The sequence below is a fragment of the Neofelis nebulosa genome, chromosome 4 (genome assembly GCF_028018385.1).
Source record: "Neofelis nebulosa isolate mNeoNeb1 chromosome 4, mNeoNeb1.pri, whole genome shotgun sequence".
Taxonomy (NCBI): domain Eukaryota; kingdom Metazoa; phylum Chordata; class Mammalia; order Carnivora; family Felidae; genus Neofelis; species Neofelis nebulosa.
In genome coordinates, this window is record NC_080785.1 from 124,521,864 (window position 1) to 124,536,717 (window position 14,854).

At 37.4% G+C, this 14,854-nt stretch overlaps 1 long non-coding RNA gene across 1 annotated transcript in view; it reads left to right on the forward strand.

Annotated features, from left to right (window-relative positions):
* The window catches only part of LOC131509876 (uncharacterized), a 263,829-nt gene that overhangs the window by 110,319 nt on the left and 138,656 nt on the right, over positions 1-14,854 (forward strand). The gene's annotated exons all lie outside the window — the stretch shown is intronic.

Genomic DNA, 14,854 nt, shown 5'->3' on the forward strand with positions numbered 1-14,854 from the left:
CGTTTTAATTTACAATGACGACCCCAAAATCAAAATATTATACTCTACTCTTATGATACTCGACTATGTGTATAAACCTACCTAGTAAAGGAAGTTAGTTTTCAAGAAGCTTCATAGAACAAAGCAAAGTTTTGTGTTTTTTAATGACCTGAAGGATTATCTCACTGGGCCATGTAAAACCTTTATTGTTATTATAATCCTATCATCTTTTACCCTTTGGCAGAACTTGTTATTATCTTACACATTTTAACTCTGTTAGGCAAGTTTCAGAACACCTAAGTACAGCTACCTGTACACCTCTTAGAAACCAGTCAACAGAAGCTGATGATGTGCCTTTGTTATTTTGACTAGATTTGGGAGACCCTGAAGGTTCCTAAAAACCATATTTACAAATGTGCTGCTTACTCCTGCAGTTAGCTGATCTCTTTGGTTTTGTGTTTGGCCCTTACTAGTTGCTATCAAAGTAGGTAACCATTTATGGTCTGTTTCCCAAAATCAGGATCTAGAAAGGATCTTTCGGGCACACTGTTGGTTCATAATGCTCCCAGGAGCTTCCCAAGTGTAATCAGAAACTAGTTCCCTTACTCAGAGGGCTGGGAGAGACCAAAAAAGAGGCAGATCAGTCCAGGTTGGTAGGTGCCAGTTTGAATAAGCAAAGGGAACTTACATGCAGGGCTTGTCTTGGGTGGCAGCAAAATGAATGACTCCCCACACCTGCCCAGTACGTCTTAAAAGTTTATAGAGACCATAATTGGCTTCAGTCATATAAATCATGTAGGTGATCTCAACATCCCATCTCAAGGCTGTGTCCTTGCATCAGCCTCTGGGAGTAGGAAAAGCAAGCAGAACCCACATTTCAAGGACAGGGGAGAGGGTGAGGAGCCTCTAGGTGCCCAGGTGTAGCTCACGGATCAGTCAGTGGTCAGGTCTTTTTGACAATATCCCCCAACAATCCCATTATCAGCTGATTACATGAAGAAGTATCCTGTCTTCTACCAACTTACCTCCGTTGTAGTCCAAAGGGAATCAATTGTATACTAGCTTTCATGAGAACCCCAAAACTGTAAGCAAAATCTCAACTTGCATGTCGATAGGAAGTGCAACAGGTGGCTTATCAGTAGAATTATTCTGACACCCTATTGCCCAACCTACATATTGCCTAAACTTAGTATTTTGTACCACTCGCTATGCTAGTGGTTTTACACACATCCTTGCATTTACCCTTCACAAAAATTTGCAAAGACAAAGAAATGTATCCACAATCACAATGATAGACAGTAATGGAATTAGAAGAGTCTATGTTGATCTGACTTGAAGAAGTAGGTCATTTCCACCATACCACAAACCTATATTATCAGCATAGGGCTTTATTGAGCATTTTTACCAGGCTAAGACACCAGTCTACCTAAAAAGTAATCAGGACCTAGCTGACAATAATTTCCCAGTTGATGCCGCGTTTGTTATACAGTGCTTTATATTTACAGAATGTCATATCATCTAAACAGCAACCCTATGAGTTAGGTAAAATTTCTGCCATTTTGCAAATGAGGCTCAGGCTTAGCATGAGGAATCAAGTGGTTTGTCCAAGGTAGTTCAATTGTCCAAGTCACTCTGGGCAGTTCAGTAACTGAGTCTTCCATTCATTTCAAAATACTATTCTGTGTTCCATTCAAACACCTCTACCATGCATTTGCAGTTTAAACATGAAATATACTGTGGATGTATATTAGAAAAAGATAGAGAAACATTTATGTGCACAGGCTATTTACCGGGCATCCTGAAAAAAATATTAAGAAGTAACATGAGACTAGAGGGTTCTGGTTCAGATGGGTAGGAGAGTTGAGTAGGCAACTGTCCACTAAGACACAAGTGATGCTGTCCGGCAGACGGTAAAGTTCTTTGCTTTCACTTATTTTCTTAGTTCTCTTATAGCTCTTTGAGGTGGATATAACTTCATCATTTTGTAAGTAAAGAAATGGAGGTTCAGAGAAGTTAAGTAACACATTCTTGCCCAACTTCATAGACTTTTAAGGCAAAATCAGCATTTGAACCCAGGTCTCTGTGTGTCTAGAGCTCATGCTCCCTCCACCACACCCTTGGAATGAGAGGAAGACTGGACAGAACTCTAGCTTCTCAATTTCACCACAAATTGTTTGTGGATAGAAACACTGTGTTCCTTCTTGGAAGCACTTAGTCATTTTTTCTCTTGCTCTGTGAGCACACTTTCAGAAAGTCTGTTTTAAAAGTTAAGGAAGAAAGTAGAAGAAAAGTTACAAAACTTGGTTGCTACAGAGCAGTTGCAATAAAAGTACTCCATCCTATTCTTTCAAGGGAAAATCAAGTATTGTGTTTGATACATTTGAAGACACTTTTGTACATCAAGAGACCCTTCAATTCTGCTTCAAATAGAAGATGTCTTTTTTTTTCCACATTAGTAGAAACAGATTCTGATCACAGATCTTTTCAAGTCTTTAGTTTCTACTTCCTGAACCATACACAAACTGATTTTAAAATTCTGAAAGCATTCCAAATAGAGGTCTCTGTTGCACATTAAGTACAAGAGAGGCAGATTTGGGTTCTCAATTAACTATCAAGATGAGGATATAAGAATTGTCATCTTGCAGGAAAACAGGCCTGCCTTTTCAACACTGTTGTTTGGTTCTTTTTTCATCTATCAAATATTGTATTTGTTGTCATATGGCAGTATAACTTAGCATTCATTATGATATATGCAGAACTTCACAACTAATGGTAGTATATTAACATAGTATGCTATCAAGCACAACATAAACCTAATTCTCTTTTATACAATGAGTAATTGAAAATATTTACCCAACTTACTATTCTGAAATTGGAAAGTTAAAGAAAACCTGAATGCTTTTATTTGTATTGACATATTTAGGTCCTGAACTTAGGATGGATGGGTGGATGGATGGGCAGGCAGGAAGGAAAGAAATAACATTTGTTAAGCATATTTTATGTCTCAAATATTCTTAGCATTTTACATTTTTCTTACCGAATTGGCATATTTATTTATAACTGAACCTTAGGTTGTAGCCCACAGGTAACGTTCTATTTGAGATATGCATCTCAAATAATCTTGGCACTCAGGATGTGAAATAAGGTATTCTTGTGGTGCTTTATCACTACAATTTTCATGGATGTAAATTTGATCCCCAAAAGAATGAACTTTAAGAAGTGGTATTTTGAAAGGTTATTATATTTTTGTAATACTTTTAGGAAAAAAAAGTTAGTTTCTACCAACCATGCTGATTTTCCCTGCTACAGTTAGGAAAGAAGATACTTCCGTGTGTGTGTGTGTGTGTGTGTGTGTGTACATGTGCAATGAACTTTTCTGTGTGATTTCCAGTAAATTAGGGTATCTATTTCTTCATACAATTGGGAAAAATAATTCTGTCCTTGGGCTTCTTTGAGGCAACTGATATCCTCAAAGTCAAAATAGGATGCTCTCGTCAAGGTTGACAGTAGTATGGGGAGGAGAAGATACCTATTCTATTATGACTACTGTTACTAATTCATAAATGGCAGCAATAGTAAAGAAGCTATCACTTATTGAACACAATATATGCTAGAAATCGTGCTAATATTTTGCATCCATTATTTCCTATTTATAAAAACAAAACCTAAGGCAAAGAGATGAAATGATTTACCTAAAGTAACATATATAAAAGAAAGGGTGAGAAAGCAAAGAATAATTCCAGCATGTTCTTTATCCTAATCTTGAGCTTTAGAGTCAGGAATATTTTAGTTGAAAGTAACTGAAAATCCAACTCAAACTCGTGTATGCAAAAATGAGGATTTATTGATCCATGTATTTGAAGAATCACAGATCACTGTATCTGCAGGGAAGGCTGTATATAGGAGCTCAAATAGAGTCTCATTCTTTGGACTTTGTCTCTCATTCCCCCCATCTATCCATATTTTGGCTTTGTTTTCTTCTTTATTGTCTATTTATTCTCCAATAGAAAAGATAGCCACCAGCAAATTGAAGCTTATATTTTTATCAGTTCAGTAGAACAATAAAAACAATATTTTACCCCATTGGTTACAGGGACAAGTCCCAGAACTGAATACCATTGGCCTGTCTTGGCTCACATGCCCATCACTCAGTCCTAACTGGACTGGAGGTAGAATGTTCTGATTGGCCAAGCTTAGGTCATGCACCCAACCCACCCCCCTGGATTGTACTATTGCCACTGGCACCAAATGAATTAAAGGGTGGGAGAGGGTTGCTTCCCCAAAGAAAACAGCATTGTTTTATCAGAGGGGAAATGGATGCTGGTAAACAAAGATCACAGATGTCTACTACTGTCACTTACACTTGGAAACTGCCATCTCAGACTTGAGACACAGAGGGATCAGCTCCATTTATGAAATTGGGTGGCTCAGTCACGTTCAGTCTGGAGTCATCATCTCAGTAGGTTATCTACTAACTCTTTCAGAAAAGTATTGAAAAGCTTCCAAATGGCAAAATGTACAACTGGAAAGCATCTTAATTATATAAACTGACTCGTTCGTTCCCACAACTCACTAACGCTTCCAGAATCGTGACTATGAAAGGATGAGGACTGAGATTAGGGTAGTTCCCACCAGTGAACAAACCAATGATTATAATTACAATGGTTATTTGGCCAGTGCTGAAATGTTTAACAGTAGAGGTTCAAGTCACATTCAAATATCAACCAGCATAAGGGCAGAATTTATTTAAAGGGTCAGAGTAGTAGCTAGTGATGAAAGGATAATGGAGATGTTAAACAAAAGTTAATCTACTTATATCCCATTTGTTTATCTGTATATTTATTCTCCCTGAACTGACTCACTCCTAAAATGGCTGCTTCTGGAGTTAATAATAGCACGCAATGGAGAGAGAGCGTTGGCAGCTAAACAGTTGAAAGAATGATTAAATGGAAAAACATCTGAGTGCTGTAATTTACAGATGATGTGACCACATCAAAACGAGGGAAATGAACTCTCTCTATTTAATAGTCTCCAGACTTCCATCTCTGGTGGCCTATTCTTGTGACTTTATAAGCCAGCTCTGCCACATTCAGCCAGAGAGAAATGGAGAGAAAGAAACTTGCTCTACTTTTTTATAAACTGCTCTGAGATGGCTCTGGCCTCCCCACTTGGGAGCACAGGTGATGCCAATATACCCACAAACAGACCAACTTTTGTGCCAAATCCCTCCTAGACAAAAAAACAAAAAATAAAATAAAATAAATTAAAAATAATTAATTTAAAATAAAATAAAATAAAATAAAATAAATTAAAAATAATTAATTTAAAATAAAAATAAAATAAAATAAAATAGCTCAAAGCTGTTAGTTACTTTGATGCTTCATCCAAAAAAAAAAAAAATCTTACTGCTGGGGAGTAGTGAATGTTAATAACCAAAGACTCTGACATCCTTGAAAAGCCAGAGATGAGGTACCTTCCTTCAAAACCTCCATGTCACTGCAGTTGTCTGGTTGAAAGCCCCTCCTTTGTCACTATTTCTTCACCTCCTGTAGGGACACTTACTGCCACAGTGTAATTTTTTGTACTTAAAAAGCTGGAATTACTCTCTATTTAATACTACTAGAGCTAACGTAGCTGCCTCAAATTCCACTTTTATTCACTCTCAGCTTGAGAACAAGATGCTTTCTCTTTGTGTCCCTCCTAGCAATTTCCAGTCATAGACAATTTTAATATTTCATGGTTGTGTCATTATGAAACTGGTAAGCCCAGCTGCTGCCTCTTGGTGAGATAACTAGTTGTGTGTATGCTCGAGTTATATTTTATGCTTGTCATAAAAGACACACTTAACATTTCTTCCAAATTTTCAGGAACATAGCTAAGGCAAAATTATGTACTTGCCACTCATAATTTCATTTAATTCAGTCTTCCTAGAATTCTTAGGAAGTGTGTACTCTTTCCTATCTCTCTCTCTGACACATAGGGAAGGAGGAAAGTGAGACCCCCAGAGGTTAAGTAACTTGACCATGGTTATATAGCAGAGGCAGAGAAGGATTCAAACTTGGTTCCTCCTCAGGACAAAGCCCATACTTTTCCCAGGTCTGAATCCCAGCAACCTCCCTCTTTCTAGTCATTTATACTCTGAATGCCTTCAAATTATTTCCATCCATCCTTGGATCACAACCTGCTTTCTGGGTCTTTCTTGCACATTGAGGTGGCCATTGCTATTAGCACAGAATGGAAACGGGACCTATCTTGTTTATTCCATGGATATCTATAATTTAATATTACTCAAAGTATTGGTTCAAGGTAATAGCTCAAAGCTGTTAGTTACCAACATGGATGTGCATCACAATGACCTGCAGAGAGATTTCTGGGTTTGTTTTCATTAGAGATGCTCAGCTTCATCCCTGTGAGATTGCTAACTCACTGGCGCTCTCTAGAGAGGGTCCAATTTCTAAAAGTGATTCTCATGCTCAGCCAGAGTAGAAAATCACTAATTTTAAAAGAATAGAGTTCACTCTGTTGATCGTTTTCTTTGCTGTGCATAAGCTCTTTATTTTGATGGAGTTTCACTTGTGGATTTTGGCCCTTGTTGCCTGTGCTTTGGGTGTTATATTCATGAAACGGTTGCCAAGACCGGTGTCTTGACATTTTCCCCTATAATTTCTTTTCTTTTCTTGTTTTTAATTTTCTTCTAGGAGTTTTACAGTTTCACTTCTTACATTTGTCTTTAATACATTTTGAGTTGATTTTTGTGTATGGTGTAAGATAGAGGTCCAGTTTTGTCCATTTGCTTGTGACTATCCAGCTGTCTCAGCCCTATTTGTCAAAGTGACTAGTCTTTCCCCATTGTGTATTCTTGGTACCCTCCAATATGCACTGATTTCTTTCTGGGCTCTCCATTTTGTTCCATTGGCATATATGTTTGTCTTTATGCCAATGCCAGTACCACACTATATTTTTGTAATGTGTTTTTAAATCAGGAAGTTTTTGGGTCATTTGTATACAGCACTGCTTGTCAATGTGTGCACTGCCCCCCCCCCCTCAAAATAATACTACTTAAACAAAATACAAAAAGAGAATGGAGTTTCCGGTCAAATATATTTTTAAAATATTATATATTTTCCCTCCATTGTGGGGAATATTATACATTTTCCCTCCATTGTGAAGATCCATGGCATAATAATTTTTAAAAGTAACTTATTATTATGTATGCATAATAAAATTATAAAATTTTTTGAAGTAAAAATATTGGGAAACTTAGAGTTTATCAATTTTCATGAGCACTGAAACCTTTAATACCTATTAATATTTCCCAGATGTATGTCACTTTGGGAGAAAATTAATAGTGATGGTTGTATATCTAAAAGAGAGAGACACGAATGTATTACAAATATTATAAACCACATTACTTATATTCTTTCTGCATAAATAGATAATATTCTCATGGACTCTAAAAGATCAAGAGGAATTTTGATGTTTTCTTGTAATTATGCATAGTCCTTCTGCAGTGGTCATCCAGTATCTATATTCACACTGTCTTTGAATATCTCCCTGCCCAATACCATCATTTTTCCTGCTAATCACAATAATGGTAATTCTTACAACAGTTTTATTTTTTCTGACTGTAAAAGTCATACATAGTTATTGCAGAAAATTTAGAAATTCCAGAAAAGTTAAATTAGGAAATCAAACCACTTAAATTCCATACCCAGAGAGCATTACTATTTGTATTTCATCAATGCTTCCATTTCATACACTCATGCACAGACAAGCAAATCAGCACAAATGTGCACCCATATAGGAAACATTCACTGTTATAGGCTGCAGTATATTCCCCAAGTTTATATTTAGAAACTCCACCCCTCAGTGTGCCTATATTTGGAGACATGGCCCTTAGGGGTATAGACAAAGAGAAGAGGCTCTGTTGGTAACAAGAAGGTGGCCATCTACAAACCAAAGAAGAAAGCGTCAGGATAAACCTTACCTTTCAATACCTTCATCTTGGACTTACATTTTTCAGAACTGTGAGAAAATGGATTTCTTTTGTTTAAGCTACCCACTCTGTAGTATTTTGTTATGGGAGCTACAGTAAACTAATACAGGTACACACTGTATATAGCTCACTTTTATCAAATACTTACATATACCTCATCTGAGCCTGTCAGTAGCATTGGTACAGTGAACCACTCCTTTTATCTCCTGGGGGACAACTCTTTCCAGCCCTTTTCCTTCTTTTCTGACTCTTACTCCATGTTCCCTCCTGCTGTCTTCACTCTTTTCCCCAATATCTAAATATTTGGAGGGTCCTAGGGCTGTTTTTTTAATATCTTATCCATCTATTCCCTTCAAAGGTAACCTTATCCATGTTCCTGGCTTTTTACACCACCTATATGCATATGACTTCCCAAATTTCTGTCTCAAGTCTGAGCCCTTTCTCTAAAGTCCTGACTTGTATCATGTCATTCAATGCTTAAAACACTTTGCATTTTATATATGAGGAAATGAAAGCTCAAGGAGGTGAATTCACTTACCCCAGGCCAAAGAACTAGTAAGTGCAGGAACCTGAATCCAATTCTAAAGCAATCTGACTCTAAGACTTCCTGTATTATATCTCTTCTGTAGTAAGAGTATATGTATATATAGAAATAGTATATGTGTTTCCAGTCATTAAGATACATGATCATTCTGTTAATTGAGTTTGTTAACTGAATTAATAAAATGGTCTGTATTGAATCATCCTCAACATGCCAGACTTCATTCTAAGTTCTGAGGCTATAACAAAAAACTAGTCATATCGAGTCCCTGTTCTAAGGATCTTAGATTTTAATGATGGAGACAGAACTAAAACATCATCAGAAAGTTAGATGTCAGGTGATAATAAGCAGTGTAAAAAAAAGTAAGTAGGAGATTGGGTATCAGTGGGGGCTAATATTTTATAGCAGGCAATAGAGAAGGCATGTTGATAGAGAAGGCATGTTTAAAAAGGTAACATTTGAGTAAAAATCCAAATGAAGACAAGACAAGCAATCTAGATCCTTGGAGAAAGGAGTTCCAGGTACAGGGACAGGCAAATGCAGAGAGCCAGATAATCCAGGTCACAGTGAGGCACTTAGATTTCACTTTGCATGAGTTAGGAAACTATAGGAAGATATGAACAGAAAAGTGGCATGTTTGATATTTTAAAAGGAGTGAAGTTTGATAAATTAGATTCTAAGGGGAAAGGGAGGAAGAGGGGAAACCAATTTGGAGGACGTTGCAATAAGTTGAGAAATGATGGTGTTTGGGAAGTTGTACAAGCATGGTAGTGTTGAGAAAGGACAAAGTGGTTGGATTTGAGTTACATTTTGAAGGTAGAGCTAACAGAATTTGCTGATGAGTGTGAAAGAAATGAGTGTGAAAGAATCAGAGATGAGTCCATGCCTTTTGCATTCGGAGCATGAAGTAACCATTTGCTGAGAAGGGAAAGACTGGAAAGATCAAGTCTTAGAGGCAAGTCTTAAACTTAATTTTTATGCATTAGATATTTATGTAGAGGTGGCAAGTGAACAATCTGAAGTTCATAGGTAAGATCTAGGGTGGTGAAAAGAATAGTTGAAGATAACAGCTTTCATTTGGATGTATCAGCTTCCTATTGCTGGTGTAACAAGTACTACAAATATGATGGCTCAAAACAACATAGATTTAGTATCTTACAGTCCTGTAAGTCAGAAGGCTGACAGATCTCGCTGGGCTAAAATCAAGATGTAAATAGAGCTATGTTGCTCTCTGGAGGCTCTAGACGAAAATCCACACCCATGCCTTTTCAGCTTCTGAAGGCTGCTGCCTTCTTCAGCCCACTATGTAAAGTCTTTCGAGGAAGAGGGAATGCCACACTGTACCACGCTGCAGATAGGTTAAATAAATGTGGGCTGAGAATGGACTGTTGGATTTCGTAGTGTGCAGGTCATTGGTGACTCTGATAAAAGCTGTTTGGGCGTTTAGTTTTGTGCAGGTCTGTTTTCTGCCCTGCTTGCCAACACCATTCATAGAATCAGTTTCCCAAGTTCCTGAATGCAGTAAAGTTGTCCATTCCTTATGACCACTGTCTTCCCTCTTTAAAAACCTTCATTTCCACCATCTTATTTTTCATTTCCTCTTCTAGCGAAACTTCGTTTTAGCACTATCTTTGCTTCCTGGCTTCCCATTCTTCCTTGCACTCATTTCAAGAAGGGTTTTGTCCATACCTCTCCACCAAAACAAGTTTCTGAGAGTGGAAGATTGCTTGGTGTTTCTTCAGTGTTATTAAGACACACACTGTTGCAAATAAAAATCTGGCTGTGTCTGCGATGGAAAAGTCAAGTTGTAAAGAAACGAGGTTTGTCCTCTTGTACCATAGCAAGGTGAAAAATTTTATCCGAATAGAAAAAAAAAAACAATAAAAACTTGGTTCTGAGGGTTTTGCACTTCTTATGACACTTCCTTGCTTTGTGACTATTGTACCTATGGTCTTGCTTGGTAACACTGTGCAGAAGGAAAGAAGCCAATATTCTGAAGACATGGAAGTGAGAAAGGCACAATAGCTTCTTTATGATGAACTTGGAAGACATAAGGGCACTCTTGTTGGAGTAACTTAAATTATTGACTGCTGAAATGTGAGGAAGCTCAGAAGGGCTTCGATGCCAAGAGCCTATGCCCTGGACCATGTGCCAGATTCCTAGTGGCCAAATTCCCGTGTTTTTGTGGTCTGTTTTTCTGAATTCTTTTACATTTAAAATGAACTTTAAAAGCTCAGAAAGAAAAATCATAGCAAAACTCTTGCAGTAACATTGCCACCTCATACAATATTTACATTACCTGCTTTACAGTGTACCAAGATATTTTGCAAAACTAAGGGGCAGGAAAATCACTTAATTGTAATTTGCATTTAGTAAATTACAATTAGTAAATTTAATTATAAATTGCATTTAGAGGAGACAGAGAGTTTTTGCCCCACATTGCACAGCTATTGGGTAACCACCTTAAACAGGTACACAATGCTCCTTGAAGGCTTGAAACTAGCATTGAAAAGAGAAATGGTAGTTGTTGAGCTAAGTCAGAAGCAGTAATCAAGGTGCCATGATGTTAAACGTGCTATTAAAGAAAAATGATCACTAGTTTCACTAGAAGAATATGGCGGCAATAGACTGCTATGGAACCAAATAGCCCTTTTCTCTGATTGGAGAAAATCATAACATAGGGTAATATTTGATATATGTCTGGATACCACACTTAGATTCTGTGTCTTTCCAGACCAAAAGATTCTCCCATCACATCATTAAAAAAAAAAAAAATACCTCAAATTGGAGCATAGACCTAAACCTAAGACATAAACCCACAACATTTCTAGAAGAACAAAACAGAAGAAAACTCTTTCTAAGTTTGGGTTCAGATTATTTTTAGGTAAGACTAAAAAGCATCAACCCTAAAGAAAAATATTTAAAACTTCTATTCTTAAAAACAATGTAAATTAAATGACCCAGACAAACCTCAGAGTGGGATAAAATATTTGCAAAATAACTATTTGGTAAAGAACTTACATCCAGGATATATAAGGAACTTTTAATCTCATTAAGAAGACAAAGAACCCAATAAAAATGGCAAAAGGCTTGAATGAACACTTGCCGGGAAGACATATATGGATTGCAAATGAGCATGCTTGCGCGTGCACACACACACACACACACACAAGCAAATGTAAAAAATTAAAAAACGTCAATATCATTAGTCATTGGGGAGATGCAAATTAAAACTATGATGAGATAACCAGTGTAACTCGGAGTAACTGGAACTATGTATCGTACATTGCTGGTGTGAACATAACATGATACAGTCACTTTGCAAGAGGGTTTGACACTTTCTTATAAAGCGAAGCATACACTTAGCATATGATCCAACAATTCCAGTCCTAGGTATTTGCCCAAGAGAAATGAAAACATATATCCAGCCTATAGCTGAATGTTTAGAGCAGCTCTATTTACAACAGCCCAAAATTAGAAATAATAACAAATGCCCATCAACTGGTAAACTTCATAAATTGTGTTACAATAGAATATTGCTTAGCAGTAAAAAGAAAGAGACTACGAATAAATTCAACAACATTCTGGAAAAGGCAAAACTATAGTGACGAAAAGCAGATGAGGGTTGACCATGGCTGAGGGTCTGCAGAGTAACTGACCATAAAGGGGCACTGGAAGCTTCTTGGGGTGAAGTAAGTAAGTGTCCTATATTTTAACAGTAGTGGTGATAACATGACTATTCACTTTTGCCAAAATGCACCAAACTGTACATTCAAAAATGATGAATTTTGCAGTCTATAAATTCTATTTTAATAAGAACCAACTTAAACAAGTTAGGGGGAGAATGAATTAACGTGAAGGAAAGTTAACCCAGGGAGACAAAAATGGATAGTCTCTAGCTGAGAGACAGGAAGACCAGAAGTCTTTGTTTTAAAAGTTTTCCAAATGGCTGTGTCTCGATTAAAACACAGCACATTGTGTCAGGCCATTTTGTCAGCATAATATTGGCCCATGCTATATATAAGTGAATGCTTTTAAATTATTTGCCAGCATCTAAAACACACAAGAAACTTCACATAAAAATCTACATTTTTGACCTTTTGTAAAAATGAAATGATGATCTGTCCCATTGCAATAAAATTCCAGTGGGGCAAACCTGGCTGAACTGAATGGCCCTGGGCCTGCTTCTCTACTTTGCCTGTCTGGACCCCATCGGCATTTTCGTTTTCTATATTTTTAATGTGTTTAAGTTTATTTATTTATTTAGAGAGAAAGGCGGGGGAAGGGGAGAGGGAGAGGGAGAGAATCCCAAGCAAGCTGCACACTTTCAAGGCAGAGCCTGATGTGCGGCTCAAACTCATGAACTCCCAGTTCATGACCTAAGCCAAAATCAAGGGTCAGATGCTTAACCAACTGCACCACGCTGGCACCATGGCATTTCCATTTTCAACTGTGGTTTTGAATCTCAAAACAGCCCAACTAATGCCAGTCTCTAGAGACCTCCATGTTGAGTAACTGAAGATGGTAGGTTTAGCATATGCCGGCTAAAATGCTAAGCCTTTACACGTCCAAGAATCTTGACTATGCTTCAAGTTTTAAAATTTACCTTAGTTACAAAGTAGTCAGTTGTACGTAAATAGTACTCCTTATTTAAAATATGTTTTGGGGGCGCCTGGGTGGCGCAGTCGGTTAAGCGTCCGACTTCAGCCAGGTCACGATCTCGCGTTCCGTGAGTTCGAGCCCCGCGTCAGGCTCTGGGCTGATGGCTCAGAGCCTGGAGCCTGTTTCTGATTCTGTGTCTCCCTCTCTCTCTGCCCCTCCCCCGTTCATGCTCTGTCTCTCTCTGTCCCAAAAATAAATTAAAAACGTTGAAAAAAAAAAATTTAAAATATGTTTTGAATGGTATTCTAATGTTAATAAAGCTTAGTCATTTCTTTTTTTTTTCCCAATATATGAAATTTATTGTCAAATTGGTTTCCATACAACACCCAGTGCTCATCCCAAAAGGTGCCCTCCTCAATACCCATCCCCCACCCTCCCCTCCCACCCGCCATCAACCCTCAGTTCGTTCTCAGTTTTTAACAGTCTCTTATGCTTTGGCTCTCTCCCACTCTAACCTCTTTTTTTTTTTCCTTCCCCTCCCCCATGGGTTTCTGTTACGTTTCTCAGGATCCACATAAGAGTGAAACCATATGGTATCTGTCTTTCTCTGTATGGCTTATTTCACTTAGCATCACACTCTCCAGTTCCATCCACGTTGCTACAAAAGGCCATATTTCATTTTTTCTCATTGCCACGTAGTATTCCATTGTGTATATAAACCACAATTTCTTTATCCATTTGTCAGTTGATGGGCATTTAGGCTTTTTCCATAGTTTGGCTATTGTTGAGAGTGAGAAGCAGCACTTTAAAGAAGGACAGCTCATCCCATATCACAATATAGAATTTTTTTTCCTGCAGGGATATAACGTTCATTTGTGGGTGGAAAGCTTGAGGATTATTTCTACGTTTCTTTACCTTGAGCCCATATATGCCTCTGGCCATTGTCACACAGCTCTAATAATTAGGGGCCACACCTAAAAAGGAAGAATGTTTTAGGGAAGGCATAGAGCTTTTGCCAGATTTGATTCTAAAGTCCAGAGCTAAATGTTACAACTTTTCTGATAGGGGAGGAAACAAAGTTGTAGTCTATGTACCCAACCTCCTATCTCGGAAGTTTAAACCAAGTTGTCCATTAAACTCTGAAGAGGTTTAGTATCAGGCAGTATCAGCCTACTAATGCAAATTCTTCTTTCTGGTTTAAATCCTGCTGTTTGTCCCACAGAGCCAATACATACCCTGTGAGTATTATGAGCAGTGTTATTTTCAAAAACTGAATTATTTCCAATAGACAAACTTAGATGTTCATAGTTCAGGCTATCTGCTTTTTTATCATCTTTCTGACATGGTACAGAGTCACTATGCTTCATACAAAGATAAATGCATATATGAGGCTTGCAATTATTCCTCTATCTACCAGCATTTTATTTATGCTTGTGTACCAGAGCACAGTATAATTCATATCTGTCAAATGTTGCTGAGAGCCATTTTAAACCCATGAGGTAGATGAAAACAGGAGGACACCAAGATTTGTTACTGAGATCCTGTCTGGTTCATAGAAGTCATCGCCCTTCCTAGTGGATAAGGTGTTGCAAACATTAATAATAATGACTAACAATAATAATAATAAAATTATTAGCCATGACTACTTTTCCCCCATTTTTTTATTTTGCTAAAATAAGCACAACATAAAATTTACCATTTATGGTTCATTGGTATTAAAACATTCATATTGTTGT